The 17,059-nt window shown below is 43.1% G+C and overlaps 1 long non-coding RNA gene across 3 annotated transcripts; it reads right to left on the reverse strand.

The window, feature by feature from the left end:
• Nucleotides 1–757: 757 nt before the first annotated feature.
• LOC119186690 (uncharacterized) lies at nt 758–14,810 on the reverse strand. Of its 3 annotated transcripts, XR_012886257.1 has the most exons (5): nt 14,488–14,810; nt 10,816–10,952; nt 10,676–10,743; nt 2,043–2,126; nt 758–1,064 (listed from the first exon to the last, which is right to left on the reverse strand). It is a non-coding gene; the product is annotated as an uncharacterized LOC119186690 (long non-coding RNA). The 3 variants fall into 3 exon arrangements; XR_012886258.1 differs by lacking the exons at nt 758–1,064; nt 2,043–2,126 and adding an exon at nt 6,894–7,138 and having other exon boundaries at nt 14,488–14,801; XR_012886259.1 differs by lacking the exons at nt 758–1,064; nt 2,043–2,126 and adding an exon at nt 6,894–7,133 and having other exon boundaries at nt 14,488–14,800.
• Nucleotides 14,811–17,059: the final 2,249 nt, after the last annotated feature.

Raw genomic sequence — 17,059 nt, forward strand, 5'->3', positions numbered from 1 at the left:
TATAACTTTCACCTACAACTCTTCACAGCACGAAACAACAAGATACAGTCCATTTTATCTGCTCTACGCACGCCAACCCCGCACAGCTCTTGACACTATCCTTCCTTTTTCCGAGACTGATCAACCTACTCTCGCCGAAACCATTTGCCGCGCAGAAGACACCCGGCGCATCGCCTGTCTTTGAACTTTCATCGCACAGAAACGCTCCAAGAACCGTTACGACAGAAGTCACCGCCAAGTATGGTTTGAGAAAGGGGATTTAGTGTGGCTTCGGACGCCGCTTCGCAAACGCGGCCTCTGCCAAAAGTTTCTGGCCAACTACACCAGTCCGTTTGTTGACCTGGAACGTCTCAGCGATGTCACGTACGTGATATCTCAGCTGTTGTCAACTGGCCGCCGCTAAAGCAAGACCAACGTCGTTCATGTTGCCCGTCTAAAACGCTATCATCATCGCAACGAAGCCTAACTCGCCCGGTGGGCATCGTCTGCAAAGGGGGAATTGCTACGATACAGAGGGGCGCGTGGAAGAAGAGGAGAACGAGGTTGGCACGAGCGGTGATCGGCCAGATCCCTTGACTCTCGAATTCATCATCGCCTGTAAATAAAGGCATCGCACCGTAACAATATCAACAATCCCGCCTATTAACCCTTCTACAGCTCTGCGACGGCCCAGTTTGACAATTCACTGTCTGCTCGGGAGTGGACTGTAGGCGACCACTCCCGTTTCAGACAGTGCGCAAAGTAGAACTACCGTGCGTCTGAACCAACCACAATGCACTAAGTATAATGCAAGACATTGCAGCAACATGCCTAAAACACATCTAAAAGTATGAATGCGTACAACAATAACAGTGCGCATTTCCTTAAAACATGAATATAGTGAACGCCATTTTAGAAACTAGCACTTCACATAAGCGCATTACGCAGTTCCTGCGAACAGTTTGGACTGTAGATGACACTTCCTCCATGGCGGGCAAACCGAGAAAATTCTCTTGTGCACGTTGCCGTCGGCCCGGCTCTGACAGCAGAATTTCTGATACGAAGATCTACATAGACAGTTCCACCTAGAAAAAGATAAAGGGAGAATGCATTACTTCTCCAATGATGCAGTAAGTAACCTGGAATTTGAATATAAAGCATTTCGAAGTTTTTCCCGTACTCAGGTAATAATAACTTGTTGGATCCTGCGTTTTTTCTGCCTACTATTTGGCACACAGAACATCAAGGATGGTTTACTGCTGTCCTTGTAGATTGTAGATTAGCACAAATTAATCAAGCCGGGGTAAAACATAATAGGTACTCAGAGGCGCGTGTGTATTCTTCAAAAGTGAACTCGTCTTCCGCAAAGGAAGGTCAAGATAGACTTCTTATAGTCACGCGTACAGGGCTGTTTCATGCGGTTCATCAAAGTGATAAGAACAGGAGAATCGTCGTATCGCGTTGGCAAGCATATTGGATAGATGGATAGATAGATAGATAGATAGATAGATAGATAGATAGATAGATAGATAGATAGATAGATAGATAGATAGATAGATAGATAGATAGATAGATAGATAGATAGATAGATAGATAGATAGATAGATAGATAGATAGATAGATAGATAGATAGATAGATAGATAGATAGATAGATAGATAGATAGATAGATAGATAGATAGATAGATAGATAGATAGATAGATAGATAGATAGATAGATAGATAGATAGATAGATAGATAGATAGATAGATAGATAGATAGATAGATAGATCACGTTCACAGCAGAAGAATTTTGTCCCATTGTGAACATATCTGAGCTACTTTCTGAAAACAAAAAATAACGATATACTCGTGTCCTAGATAGTATCGCGATACGGGCGATACATCGTAAAAGTATTTACTACTGATATACAAATACATTTATGAAAATGATCTCGATACAGCAATACAGATACTCAAAAGTATCTCTGTAGCACTTTCACGATACTCTTGTATCGCGGTACTGCCCAGCCTTGACAGCAGCAATATTGGTTGTAGTAAGAATATACAAGAGAAGGACGTACGTTCGGTAAACGAATGGACTACAATAACTGCACAGGATGAGTCCAATGCCTTAAAATATAAAGATTCAATACCAATCAATTGGCCTGAAAAATCAAAAATATCTAAAATTAGCATTTCCAAGTTGATTTCAGAAATCTTTTCTTGACTTATACTACTTTATGAAACGCTGCTTGATAGACTTCTATACGCATAACCAGTATGCCACCGAACTCTTTGTTTATTTATTCCTCTTCCACAGTTAATGTATCCAAAGTTACGTGCTCGATTTACGTAACCGTCACAAGTAATCGGCATTACTGCTTTTGTGTTCGCTCTAAGGTCAGCCCATAGCTTCCCAAAGCTTTATTAGGTGAAAGAATCACTCAACCATTGAAGCAATTTTCGTATGAGTACAAGTGTTGCTAAGATCTATGCACCGTTCTCTCAACATAATTACACTCTAACAGCATTACACATACATGCCGTGTCTTTTCGGTATACAGCACGAAAGTAAAATTCGAAATTTGCTAACATCAATCTAAGCGCCAATATTCGGGCTCTCAAAAACATGCTCAAATGGCAGCACCTATCAAGTCACTAATCCATGTAAGACGGAACCTCAACACGCTAACGTGAGCGTTGTTTCGGAGCTTGGTCGGCACGCTTTTATTGCTCGCATCTTGGCCTGCGGCGGCTGCAATTGTGTACACCAATGTTGTCAGTGTACTCTTCTCCGGTCACCGCTCAAAGTTGCTGCTCTGGTCGCCTCTCCGGTGGTTCGAAGAAAGCTCACTAGATGGCACTGCCACCCAAGGCGTAGGTCATCTATAAAGGATATCTATAAAAGTAACAAGATAGTTATCAAATGGGAATAGCAGGTATCTGCACCGATAGACATGCAACGCGGGCTCCGACAGGGATGTCCCTTGTCACCTTTGTCATTTATGCTGTATCTCCAGAGACTAGAAGCCAAATTAAAGCATAGTCTACTCGGATTCAGCCTTTCTTTTGCCAAGGAAGGAAAACACATTGAACAGTCGTTACCAGCATTGATTTATGCAGATGATATAGTATTAATTGGCGACAACAAGGAAGATCTGCAGGGATTGAAACATATGCGTTAATGAGGGAGACAGGTTAAATTTGAAGTTCAGCAGAGAAAAATGGACAATCATGATTTTTAATGATAACAAAAGGCAGTGAGCATAAAATACAAGAAGTCACGCTAGATATAGTGGATAAATACAAATACTTGGGCATACGCATAAATAACGGGGCTGAGTATCTTAAGAGAGCATGAAAGATACGCAATGACTAAGGGCACCAGGAATGCAGCTGTAATAAGAAATAAGGCCTGTGGAACTACAATATGTATGACGTTGTGAGAGGGATTTGTAAAGGTGTCATGGTCCCGGTTTTGACATTCGGCAATGCGGTCTTGTGCATGAAATCAGAAGTTCACGCAAGATTGTAAATTAAACAACGTGGCATGGGTAGACTTCCTTTTGGAGCACACAGGGGGTACAGCGAGACATGGGATGGACATCGTTTGAGTGCAGGGAAGCCAGCAGAGAGATAGAATTTGAGGAGCGATTGAGAAAAATGGGAGAGGAGCGTTCGGCTAGGAAAGTTTTCATTTACTTGTACGTAAAGAATGTCGATACTATATGGAGAAAACGAACTCGAAAATTGTCATGCAAGTATATAACCAACAGCACAATACCAAGCCAAAAGGAAACATCGGTTAAGAAAAAGGTGAAGGAAAAAGAGAGGGACAGTGGAAGATTGGAATGCTTATGAAATTATCTCTAGAGATCTGCCGAACTTTTAAGCAATAAATACAAAGAAAAAATATCTACGATATTTCTTGGGGTAGTTCTCTGCTCTTCGAGGCTAGAACGGGAGTATTGTGGACCAAGACGTACCGAGCACAATACGAAAGCACAGACACGGTATGTAGTGCGTGTGGAGAGGAGGTAGAAATGGCTCAACATTTGATAATGTTCTGTAAAGGGCTCCACTGCCTGATCTACCGCCACCGCCTGGTAAAGGGCTCCACCGCCACCGCCTGATCTAAAGGACACAGGTGTATACATCCATCCATTCATTCATCCTAGGTTTTCGATGGCTCGCGCGCTAGCCTCCTCGCGACTACACTCACTTTGTTCTCGCCGCTTCGTCGGCACGGCAACACGAAACAAGTTCCTGCGATTGGTGTTACGAACGGGTACCGATATGCTCCCGAGCCCTCTCACCTACCTGCTTTCAACACTGTTAAAGAACGCCTAATAGCTCGATGTCTCCCATTTAGAAGCGATAGGCATTTGACTCATGACACCGGCCAGTATGACATAAAAGGGCAACTAGTTAACGTGCCAATCGACGTGGCCAACACTCTGCAGTGCTGGCCACATAACATGCCCAACAACGCTGCCTTGACGTACACATCTTTCGCCGGCTCGCCCACGTGTCATCTGGGCACTCTTTTGTTAGGCTGTTTTGAGCACTGATGTAGGAGTGGGGCAAGGTACTTCACTAGCACCCAGAATTCGCCAGTTCCATTACCGAACGAAAAGTGATTTGTTTTCTGTTGGATTTTAGGAACATTTTGTTCAGCCACCAACACCATCGATGATGCCACTTTTTGACGCGTGGTGAAGTTTGAAAAGTTCATTATCTACATTCTTGTTCTTATATTGATGGTGGAGGGAGATACAAGGAATATGAGAAATATCGGGTGGGTAATGCCTTGTGGTGCATAACGGCATTGCGAAGGTCGTGGAACACGATCATGTGCCAGACGTCAATGAGCGAGTGGACTTCATGATGGCCGGCAGAGACATGGCTGCATTGAGGCATGTTCCTCTTCTGCGAAGTGGAGTTTTAGACCAATTCATTTTACTTTATAACTCGCAAAAGGATGTGGTCGAAAAATGATTTGGACAGAGTGCTGACTGCCACTTTTGGTTTCTTTTTTATATTCATAAGTCTGCGTCGTTTTCGTCATTTTTCTTTTGTGTGCCAAAAGAATAACCAACACGTCAACAAGAATAACCAGTATGAATAACCAACATGTCCAAGCATACGTTTTTTCTTGAGTCCAATTTTTTGGGGGCATGGCTATTATCTTCAAAAAAAGTGGAAATTAGCCGGATGCACCACCAGGTCGTGTTTTATCGAACCAAATACCGCGATTGAAGTTTTTTTTTCCAATTCAAATGTGGGAGAGTATTATCACATCATTTAAGTCGTAACTCCTAATCATGTCCGTCATATATTGATTGACGGACGGATGGATGGACGGCGGACGAACAAATGGATACACGGATGGGTGGATGGACGGACGGATGGACGGATGGATGCATGGACTGACGGATGAACGGGTGGATGGATGGATGGATGGATGGATGGATGGATGGATGGATGGATGGATGGATGGATGGATGGATGGATGGATGGATGGATGGATGGATGGATGGATGGATATGGATGGATCAATGGACGGGTGGACGGACGGATAGATGGATAGATGGATGGACGGATGGACGGATGGATTAGTTAATCGGTGTGTAGGTCAATTGGTGAAGAGGTGAGTGGACGGATGGACAAACGGACAAATAAAACGGTCAAAGTTACTTTGGATCGCTAAGAACCCTATATATTAAAAAAACACCAGAATCCTGTTTGCTGGTTGGAGGCCGTACAGGCAAATATTCTGCAGTTACGGTACACTGTTCAGTAGTAATAAATTGGTATTGTACATGTGGCAGAGCTATTTAGTAACTCAATGAACAAATCGGAGAAAGTGATTAAAGAAAAAAACTGAGCTCCTTCAGAGTAAAGCCCCTATACTTCGTAAAAGTACCGCCATCTGCTCTCCCTGTCACCGCCTTCTCGCCGGCGTGTTGCATTTTTTTTTTCTTTCGCTTGCTACAGTGGCGCCTTCTGTAATGCGCCATGAACTTGCACTTTGCTTTCGAGCCAGTGGCGCGCCGCCGCTGCTGCATTAGTTACAGCCGTGGCCACGTGCCGTGCCTCGCATACGGCTTGATACTTCCGCGTTGATTCTTCCGCGTTGATTTTCTCAGCAAGACTGGGTGCGCTCACCATCGATATTACGGCAGAATATCTGCTGCAAGTCATGCACAAGTTATAGCGAATTTCACTCGTTTAAACTTCTCTCCGCAGCGTAGTGTTCCCTTGTCTATGTGGCGCTGATATACATAGCTGGGTTCATTGAGAGCAGGTTGAAATTAAATTAAGTGAACTCGGCACGCTAGTTATAGAACAGGTAAGAAATATTTAGATCCCAGCTGCAATGTCCTAAGCCACACTGTTTGGGAAGGTACAGTTTTTGTGTGTACAAACTATCTCGGTGTTTTATAACTGCAGTAATGTCAACAATGGCCATTGAAGTGCTGACTCAGAACTTCGTAAAGTTTCACATGCTACCTCTCCCTTGCCTGTCCAATGACCTGTGCACGCAGCACGCCGTTCTGAGATGTTTGTCCTCTGCGGCGCAGTTTGCAACCATTGTCTTGAGGTTTTACATGTCACCATGGGCGTTGCAAATAATGAAGTGGATAAAGGTCGTTCTTGCGCACAGACACTATTTCAAATTGCTGGACGGCCAGGATGGTGCTGTCAAGTAGAGGTCGAAAAACACAGTCGCGTGATTACTGTCGAAATTACCATTCGCTCATTACTAGCGATGTAGTCTCTGAATGAACTAGACGCACAGTATCACCTCAAAGACTGAAAAAGCTGGACACATCGTCTACTGTAACAAAGTATTTTTTTTGCAAGTGCCAGTGATTCATTTTATAAGGAGCACACGCGACGTGCATGCGGTTGCAGACACGGAGAGAGAGAAAGAGAGAAACAACATTTATTCACGCATCCGGGGCGCGGGAAGTCACCGGCCACGCAGGGCGCGGGTGTTTCCTATCTGAAGACTATGGCTAATAGTCCTATAGTCCCAGGGCCTAGATCTTGAGGACGTTGTGCTCCGGCTAGGCGTTGGATACTTGGGCTCCTCCGCTCCCGTTGTCCGGGGCGTCGGCTCCCTTTCTCCTCTGCTTTGCCAGGGCCTCCTGAAGCCGCTGGGTGGACTGCGCTTGAGAACAGCCGCGATAATCATGAAATCCGAAACATTAACCACTTATGAGAGAGGTGCTCTACAAAGTCCTGCCCTTCGCATGCGGCGAACAAGCAACACAGTGGCGCTTTGGCGCATCCAACATGACGTCGAGTGGTGAAAACCAGTTCATCGCCGCATTAACCCAAAGAGCCAAGAAGCTCCGGCAGGGAGAGAAGGAAGCGGAGTAGAACAAAAGAAACCGATACTTGTCCGAAGGTCTAGCGGCTTTTCTTCCGAGTTTTGCCTATATCATGTTCGTGTTTTTTATGGTACAAACACTTATTAAATTGAATACTCTTTAAACTGAGTGTCCACACTTATGAATTAGAAGTTAAATGAATATCTTTGTGATCTGAGTGTCTATGTGGTGTAAACAAAGTGTACATATGCGTGTGCTTTCATATTTTTGTTGCAGTATTTTCAACGTGCTTTGAGTACTTCTCCGAACTAAAAACAAGGTGTGATCATTACCTTAGGTCAACCAAAACTTTTGAAGTGTAACGAAATTACACAATTTTTTTAGCGTGGCCAACCTCTTTTGCGTTACTCCACAAGCGCCGCTTTTGCTGAAGAGTTCGTGTCTTCACTTTGGCAGTTGCCATTGCACCTATTTGCCAATTGCTTTCAAGTGAATACCTTTACAATTGGTGGATGTTCTGTGCGCTCAAAATAACTTTGGTTCCTATTTGATGCACCGAAAGCTTGGCACAGTCATTTTAAACAGCGTAGAAATGAGATACAGGTGGGACGACAGAACACAGCGCTTGTGTTATGTGGTCAGAACTGTGTCCCCATCAAATATCGACGTGCTTAGTACGCTGCTGTTGGAACAACTACGTGCGTACCGACAATCCATATCAACCACCAGTTGGAGCTTCAAATCCAGGCCCTGCCATCTCCCATAGTTCAAATCACCGGCCCACAAACGCCTTTTCCCACGCTTATGCCCGCGACTTAAATGGGTTCACTGGGGTGCATGACACCATCGTGGAGGACAGGTCTGCGATTTACGAATGCTTGAGCATCCTAAACAAACAGGAAGGGTGAGAAACTAAGTTAAGCAGGCTTGTTTACTACCTCCCCTGTTTGGCAAGCCTATGTGACATAATCTTGAGATCGGACCACGAGGTCAGATTCCAAGACCACCATTATCGACGTGTTACGTGAACGAGCGCACCAGGCCGGTGATTCATTCACTAGTTACATGGAAGACAATCTTGAATTCTGTAAGAAATCGATTGTGATTATGCCAGATTTTGACAAAATGAGGATAATTCTGATAGGTAACGACGACGATGCTCTCACAAAGCTTCTCGCCAAAAACCCTCGCCCTGTCGCAGATGTAACTATGTGGTGCCAGAACTACGAGGAGCTGCGCTGGCTTGTCAGGCATTTCTGACCACTTCGCTTTGCTCACCGATATGAAATTATTCGTGCGCTATTAAATTTACCCTCCATGCCTTTCCACTGGCCTTGCGCAACAGCTACATGTTCAACAGCCATTAACTACACTGGTGTGACCTCTCAACCTTGCGATTGAGCAGGAACTCACGCAGGCCATGCTCCGCATGCCACCATTGCACTCTGGTTCCTCATATAATCAGCTACGTGTTTGTTAGGAACGACCCCTCGCCCGTTTACAATGACTTTTGCTCGGTTCCTGGCATTGCTGCTTCGTTCACTGACATTCACATCATCCCAACCAAAGAGCGCAAACATCTGTGCAATGTCTCTGTTATGGGCTTCTGACTCATCAATCGGCAACACTTAAGCGATGCATTATCAAGCCCATCATTTTGCTATACACTGAGACCTGTTTACCCGATGCAAGTACAATGGCGATGGCCCCTGAGTGACTACTGTTTATACCGTGACGCCTGCCTTGTGAAAACTAGGATTTGTGCTGCTCTCGTCCTCAGTGTGCATGTTCAGGGTTATTCAAAACTTAACACCACAACCGATAGCGGTACATTTAGCGAGAGATGTACAACTGGCTGCAGAAGATCAGTGGGTCCTTTTTCAATTTTCAGAGCCGCGAAACTTCGATGCTGTTGGCGCAAGCAGCTCTGCATTCTTCATCCTGTCCTAACCAGCTGTTTGGACGCATTTGTATCGATTTGTGTGGGCTACGTCGTCTGACGCTGTCTGGCAGCTGCTGGACCATTGTCGCCAGTCACTAAATCACATGATACGTGCCAAAAGTTGCTCTTACAATGACTACAGTCAGTGTAGGCGAAAATATTGCTGAACCGTGTGATTAAGCAATTTAGGTGCACGTTAACAATCGCCTGGGAGTCACAATTTCGGGAGCCCTTTACTACGGCGTGTCTCATAGTCATATCGTGGTTTGGGGACGCCAAACATCATATAATAATATTATTAGCAGCTACATCAAGCCATGTTGTCACCTTCCTTCTCTACTGATTTTTCCTGCATCATCGTTAACACCAGGAGCTGCTCAATGAATGATGCCTTGTCTTTCTGTCAGAAGGTGTTGAAAGCCAGTCCCGAAGAGTGGCGCGTTATTTACTGCAAAACTACTCGTTACCACAAGGCAGTCGAATGACGTCGTGGAACACACTAACAGTACGGCCTGCGTCATGCTCTTCATGAATATCGCCACCAATCGTACGAATCAGCGTGCCATTATGCCCTTGATTACATATTCCTACAACGCCACCCCTTGGATCACTCGTTGCTTTTCATTCTTCTCGTCATTGTACGGCAGGCGCCTATCGCCCTCTATCGACCCAGTGTTTGAATAGAGGCCGGATAGATCTGAGCGTGTGCCTATTTCTTCCGCGGCCACTCTTCCTCGAGAGTGTCATTGGCCTGCCAAAACATTTACCTCACACATGACGGAAGGCAGCTGTAGGAACACTCCGTAGGACATCTCCACTGCGGGACCCAAATTACTACCTGGGACGCTCGTTCGGCCCTCGGTCAGTGCCACGCATCTGACCTCTCTTCACAACAACCGTATTACGAGAGCTTCTGATTGTCATCGAAAAAACATTGATGGTTAACTACCTGATAAAACCCGTTAGCTATCGCGACAAGTGCTATCGAGTACATGACTTTGTCCATATCAAGCGCCTCAAGGCCTTCCGCCTTTATTCTAATGACAAGCTGTTAAGTCTTCTGGTGACTCGTTTTGTGCCGATATATACGGTAGTTGTACTTAATCCAATCAACCATCTCTTCTGAAAAAAAATGTTGCTTAGGCTTGGAATGCGTGCTGTAACTTTACCATCGCCATTGTGACTTGTCGCCCAATACCCTTCACATAACCACCTTTACAAAAGTAACCTTATTGTAAAACACTTCTATGAAAGTGCGCGGCCGTGCATTGCTTTCAGGAGTAGTTTTGCTATCTTTATCACGTATTCGTGCATCTGTATTTTGTTCGCTAAATAAATTAGCAGCATTTTTCATACTTGGGTTAGTAGCCCGATCAAGTAGAAAACGTTGTTTTTTTTTTCATTGGGAAGATATTATGTATACTTGTAATACCTGCGTGCATGGTATACATCCGGTTTGTGTTGCGTAGGCTAAAGATGCCCCGCATTTCAACGCTAGTCCTGTTGAAGAGAAATGGTAAACGTTGTTCAGGAGAAGTGTAAAATTGATTCCAGAAAGTAAAAGACGGTTACCTTTGTCCGCTGTATAAGAGTGTTCTGTTGAAAACGATGAACGTTGGTTGTATTGAGCGCATTTTGTCGAACTTGCAACGAACACGGGATCTTGTAGACGTTTTGTATACCCATATAGCCTCTCGAGTATTTACAAACTAAATGATAGACAGAAGGAAAAACCATTAGGCATTTATTTAATTTATTTATTACTTGTTTATTGAGCCTTTAAATGAACGCCTCCTGCAAGAAAGTTTTAACAGATTTAGCACAAAACGATAAAAATTATCCTTTTGCCTTGTAGAGCATATGCAAATTAAAACTTCAAGTTAGTGAAACCGTCAAATACTTTATCATAACATTTATAAAACGCAAACTATGACGCAGTATTCATGTGTGGTTAACAGCCATTAGACTCATACCTATAGCTAGTGGCGCTACTAAAAGGCAATTTGGCAGCTACATAGCGAAGCTAACAATTTGAGCTTCTAACCTCGATGATCACCTTATCCCTGAGCTAAAGTGCGTTATCATTAAAAGACTCATAAAGTTTATATTTGACAGTTTTGTTCGGATGCCATTACTCATACTGCAAAAAGCTACTGCTAGTTTCAAATAAATCTGCTTTATTGCACAGTTCCACCTAAAAGTGAACCGCACAAAATATTTTTGTCAGAAAATATCTTAGAAGGAGACTTATCGCTTGTTCGCGTAACTTTAGGATGTGCAAAATAATATTCCAGCAAAAATTGCTTTAAAGGTTTCAGCGAAAGCTTATGCCTCAAATTCAACAAGTTCATATTTATGCACTTCTTTGCAAGCGGCAAAGTTCCCTTTTGAGCGAGCCGAAGTCCGTAATTTTTTTTCAGCTTGTTTTTTTCTCTACACCTGACTTTGACCCATGTGCTCCACCGTGCGTCAACACTTCGCATACTCACTTCATTACTTGCGTGATTTTTTTTTTCATTCTATGCTCTGCCAAATTTCATTAACTCGCTCCTTCAAAAGTCAAAACTGAGCACAACAGCTCGTAATGGCATATAAAAAGGGACAAACAGCCAAGTGAAAACACGCGCAACATAATCAACAGGGTGTTGCCGCCGAATTGTGGAGATTTCAAAATAAACTTCAGACACGTTGCACAAGATTTAGAACATCTTTAACCTGATGTAATATGTACACGAAGAAATATTTACGATAAGGTGGGAGTTGTTACGGCAGCGGAATACTTCAGGTTTGGCTTCGGATATGTCTAGAAGGGGTTGAAAAAAAAAAGGTGATAACTTTAGAGTGGCTCATATCATTTTGGTTAACATTTTTTTACTAAATAAGGAGCTTTAATGTCATAAACACCTAAAAATTTAATTTTTTTATAAATGTACGTTTTCGAAGTTTGTAACCTACTCTGTTTTGCAGTGCCACCACTATTAAACGTCATTCGGTGTTTTAAAACAATGTTCAAACTTGGCTCTCCCCGTTGAAATTGGCTTTTATTGTGCATAAATAATAACCACTCCATGTCCATAATCGCCACGTTTCGCGTTCTGCCATAATGACACTTCGTCTTCTACTGAAGCGGTTTCGAGAAATACCATGATGCAAACAGCTTTCACAGTGCGCCTACATGAAAGAAAGAGGAAGACAGCGTCGCTTTTTGTTGTTGCTAAACTGGTGCGATCTTATTCGCCGAGTCCTGCGAATCGTAAATAAGTTATCAAACGATCTACCCATCACATTATCTAATTGATACGACCTCCGAATTCACTAACATTCTGAAGTGGATTTTTTTTCTTTTCTTCAGGGGTGATGCCCCAAAGCATAGTGATAGCATGGGGTGGGGGAGGGGGCACTCAGAAAAATGTTATTGAGGACATTCCTCTCTTTTCTACTTCTACGAGCAAAATGGTAATAATCTCAATAGGTGACCAAATACTCTGAGCACTATTCCGCAAAGTCGCAAAAATTTATTCCTTTGGTTGCTGCGGGCCTCCGGAGAAAGGTCATCCCGCCGAATGCGGCCCGCGAGCCATGTGTTTGAGACATCAAATTTACGTGGCATTTCATACTTATTTGTTAGAAATTGGTGCTTTCGTGTCACAGACTTTGGTGACGCAAGCTATTACACGCCACACGCCGTGCCCGAATAATTGGAAAGCTTCACGACTGTTTTAGACAGCAATTTTTTTATTACGAGTGCGGCGCATGAAGTCGAGCCTACTGCAGTCTGTTAATGTAGAATTGCAATTACGGTGCTCGAGAGGAGAATGTCTTGTCGAGTCAGCAGTCGGTGCTCGGCTACGGACTTGAAAGTCCGTAGTCGAGCACCGATTTTGATCGCGGCAAATTGCATTTCGATGGAAGCGGTATGCTTAGAGCTATTCCCAGGAACGTGGGGCATCTGGACGTGGCGCTATCTTTCGGCGACAGAAATAGCAGCCTGCCGAGACTGAATGGAAAATGGATAAGAAAAAATCTCATCTCTTGAAAAAGTCAATTATGTAAAGATACTCTTCCGGTTATGTGTAGCAGAGGTCAACTGGTACATTTTGGTAAAATTGCAGTATCCCATTGCAAAGCGTGTGGTTTCTCAAGATAATTGGACACCACCCATAGAAATACATAATACCCCATTGTTAAATATTCAACACTATAGGAACACCCTCGCGGTTTGTAGTGCACCCCTGACTTTGCCAGGTTGTTGAAATATGTCTCTGCTGTGTACAACCGAGAGTTGTTTTTGGTAACTAGCATTTATCGTTCGATATGATTATTTCAGCCTGTTTTCAATTTAGTCACAGCAGACCACTGCAGTGGTCGACAAGAGATGGCGCTACGTGCGGATGTCCCCAAATCCTGCTCAAGATTTGTATTGCGAGATGTCAGTGACTGGTGAATAACAGTCAACCAAAATTTCCGCAGCCCCCGTTTTCGTCATATTGTAGTTTTGGTTCATAATATTATTATATTATTATTATTATTATTATTATTATTATTATTATTATTATTATTATTATTATTATTATTATTATTATTATTATTATTATTATTATTATTATTATTATTATTATTATTATTATTATTATTATTATTATTATTATTATTATTATTATTATTATTATTATTATTATTATTATTGCGGAGCTTGCGCGACCACAACAGGTAACCCTGGAACGTTCAGTCCGGCGTGCATAAACAAACTGTCGGGCCAACAATCAAATATCCACTCAAAACAGCGATTTCTTCACTTCCATTTCGAAATGACTTTTTTCCAGTTATGAAATGGTTGTGACGATGAACGCCAATCCAGTTCCAGCAAAGCTTAGGCTTTGCTGGAACTGGATTGGCGTCCATCGTCACAACCATTTCATAATATCACCGTGGAGCGATACACACTAGCTCGAGCAGTCACTGCTGCAAGGGTTTGTGCGCCAAGTCACCTGAGAAATCTCATGCATTGCAACCCGTCATTCACCGAGCGAACACAAACAACCTATTTATACCAGTGCCCACAACAAACCTACTGCAATGAGATATATTCCTGTTATGTGCTGCAAAAAATGCTGTTGCCGAGATAAAGTTTATGACCTTTCACCAATACGGCTGAGCGTCGAATAATAGAAGAAAAACTACTGTCGCTAAATGGAGCATTATTATGGTAGTAGTATTTTTACAAAATATGAGCGAATGACTTACTTCTCTAATTCTGAAAGAATTTACATACATATCTGGAAGTATCCGTACTTGAAACACCGTAGTCGCAGCCAAAATGAACCAGGTGGCTGCCATGAGCGTTCTGTACATCGCGCAGCTGCTGAAGGCCTACTATAATATAGTTCTCACCTATAGCCTGAAATTGCAGTAGCTCCACTACGCACGCAGCCCATACATTAGCGCTTTACATTACTTTTCACTAGTATTTACACAATCGAATACATCCGTGTGCTACTTCTTGCGCAAACTTCATCTTTTCACCCAACCTGAATTCTTACAAACCGTTCTGCACTATCTTCCAGTATTGTGAATGCCATTGTTCCGATCGCCTTGCATTGCTAAAAGTAAAAATGACACAGCCACTTGACCAACCGAAATTGCACAATTGCACAATTGTGAGAACAAGCATAAATTCGAGAAGAGATTGTGAAATAGAATAATGCAGCTCATTTACATAGGTTTGCTTGCAATTAGGAGTCACAATATTAACATGCTCTAGAGCCATTCACTATGCTTGACTTAGTTATATTGTGTTATTATTCTAAAACTCCTTGCCTTTGTTATCACTAAGCTTATTTTTTATTCTTAACTTAACAGCCACAGTCCCGTTCCTTGAAATAGCGGAATACAGAAAACTAGAATGAAGATTCGTCTCCTCATGTTCATTGTTTCAACTATTTTTCAGCTCTCTTCATTTCTTTGTTATCCAAAGGCATCAAAATGTACACTCATAAAAAACACGGTTCCTTGCGTATACAATTCAAACACTTCACAGTGCCTCACGACACCTATATTCAGGATATTATACATCTCCCTGAAAAACAATGGGAATAGCACAGTCTCAGCGTTACTGTCTTGATTCCGATGAAACACTACATACAAGATCTTTTATCAGTTATTAAAGTGCAACTTTATTCCCACGTGTTAGCGTATTTGCGCGGCCACAACAGATTACTGGAACACTGAAATATGATTGTCGATGCTCGCGTTCTACAAAACAAGCTGAAAATGTGATTTTTGTGGAACTTAGCACAAAAATATTATAATGCAGCAAGGCAGGAAGCGACCAACAATGATTGAAGATTGGTTGGTTATGCTTTGTTATCGGCAGGAAATTTTTATAATGAGTTTGCACATTAAAATCAGGAGCAGACGGCAGCAGGGGAGCGTATGACACGAAAATGTGATCGCTGTTTTGAAATCCTGCTAGAGTTCTCATATTTCACCATTGTATATCTAATATTTTACCAAGGTCAATCCAATCTGTTTACTTATGTGGCAATAATGCACCACCTATAAGGAATCCTAATCTTCTGAACTAGTGGTTCTCAAATGGAGTGGTTTTCAAACCCACACCCGCATTTTTCTTTGAGCGTGACTTGTCACGTATTGATGAACTGTCCAAAATGAAATGATAGGGCATGTTTGTTTGGTGTTTTCGTAGCAATAAAACGCACCTGTTTCATGCTCCACTTTTGTTTTAACTTACTTGCGTACCCCCCTCTCTCTCTCTTCTCTCCACTGCAATGGGTCACCCATCACTTCCACCAGTCCACAAGGGTTCTCCGGCACATCCATGGCGGTCAACCACTGTTCTAAACAGCTGTTTTGTAGAGGCAAGCAGAAACAGAGATTGTGAAGTTCGTTTGGCACTATCTCTTCACCCGAATTTACTATCTCTTCACCCGAATTTTATGCGGACGTTTGCGAAACCGAGACATTGAAAAGCATCAACTATTTCTTTGGAGGGATGCCAGTCACTCACTGAATTGTCGGCGCCATACCTTATCTTCGCGCACGCATCGGCACTCACTTGAATTGTGGTGTGACACTCGATAAAGAAACGGGTAGCTTGTACTCATATACAAGATCAGCTAATGGCTGAAAATTAGTAAAAAGCAGGGTTTGTAGCGAAATAGTGCCTATAGGCCAAAATTGCGGAAATAGATTATTGTCAAACTGATGAAAAGGTGCTGCTGCTTCAACGTGCGGCTCGCGACGCTATACGTGCAGAAATTGAAAGTGATAGTGAAGGCACATTAAGACACCTATGTAATGTTAACGTTCCAAATCACGTTAAGACAACACGAACACCTGAGAACGGATTGCTGTCATTGACATGCGTGTACATATTGGCATAAGTAACTGAAATCGCTGCCCCGCCGCGGTGGTCTGGTGGCTAAGGTACTCAGCTGCAGACCCGCAGGTCGCGGGATCAAATCCCGGCTGCGGCGGCTGCATTTCCGATGGAGGCGGAAATGTTGTAGGCCCGTGTGCTCAGATTTGGGTGCACGTTAAAGAACCCCAGGAGGTCAAAATCTCCGGAGCCCTCCACTACGGCGTCTTTCATAATCAAAGGGTGGTTTTGGGAAGTTAAACTCCACAAATCGATCAAACCCAAATCGTTAACAGTACATGCCCGTTGGAAATTGTACGCGGGTTTCGAAATCTGAAGATATCCTCATCAATCTGGTATATGCGAAGTTTCAATAAGCCAAACAGCGGCTGTTCGTGGAGAAGCACTAAAGCGGCACACGGACAAGTGTTAAGCCTA

Source organism: Rhipicephalus microplus, chromosome 9, assembly GCF_043290135.1.
Source record: "Rhipicephalus microplus isolate Deutch F79 chromosome 9, USDA_Rmic, whole genome shotgun sequence".
In the NCBI taxonomy this organism is placed as follows: Eukaryota; Metazoa; Arthropoda; class Arachnida; order Ixodida; family Ixodidae; genus Rhipicephalus; species Rhipicephalus microplus.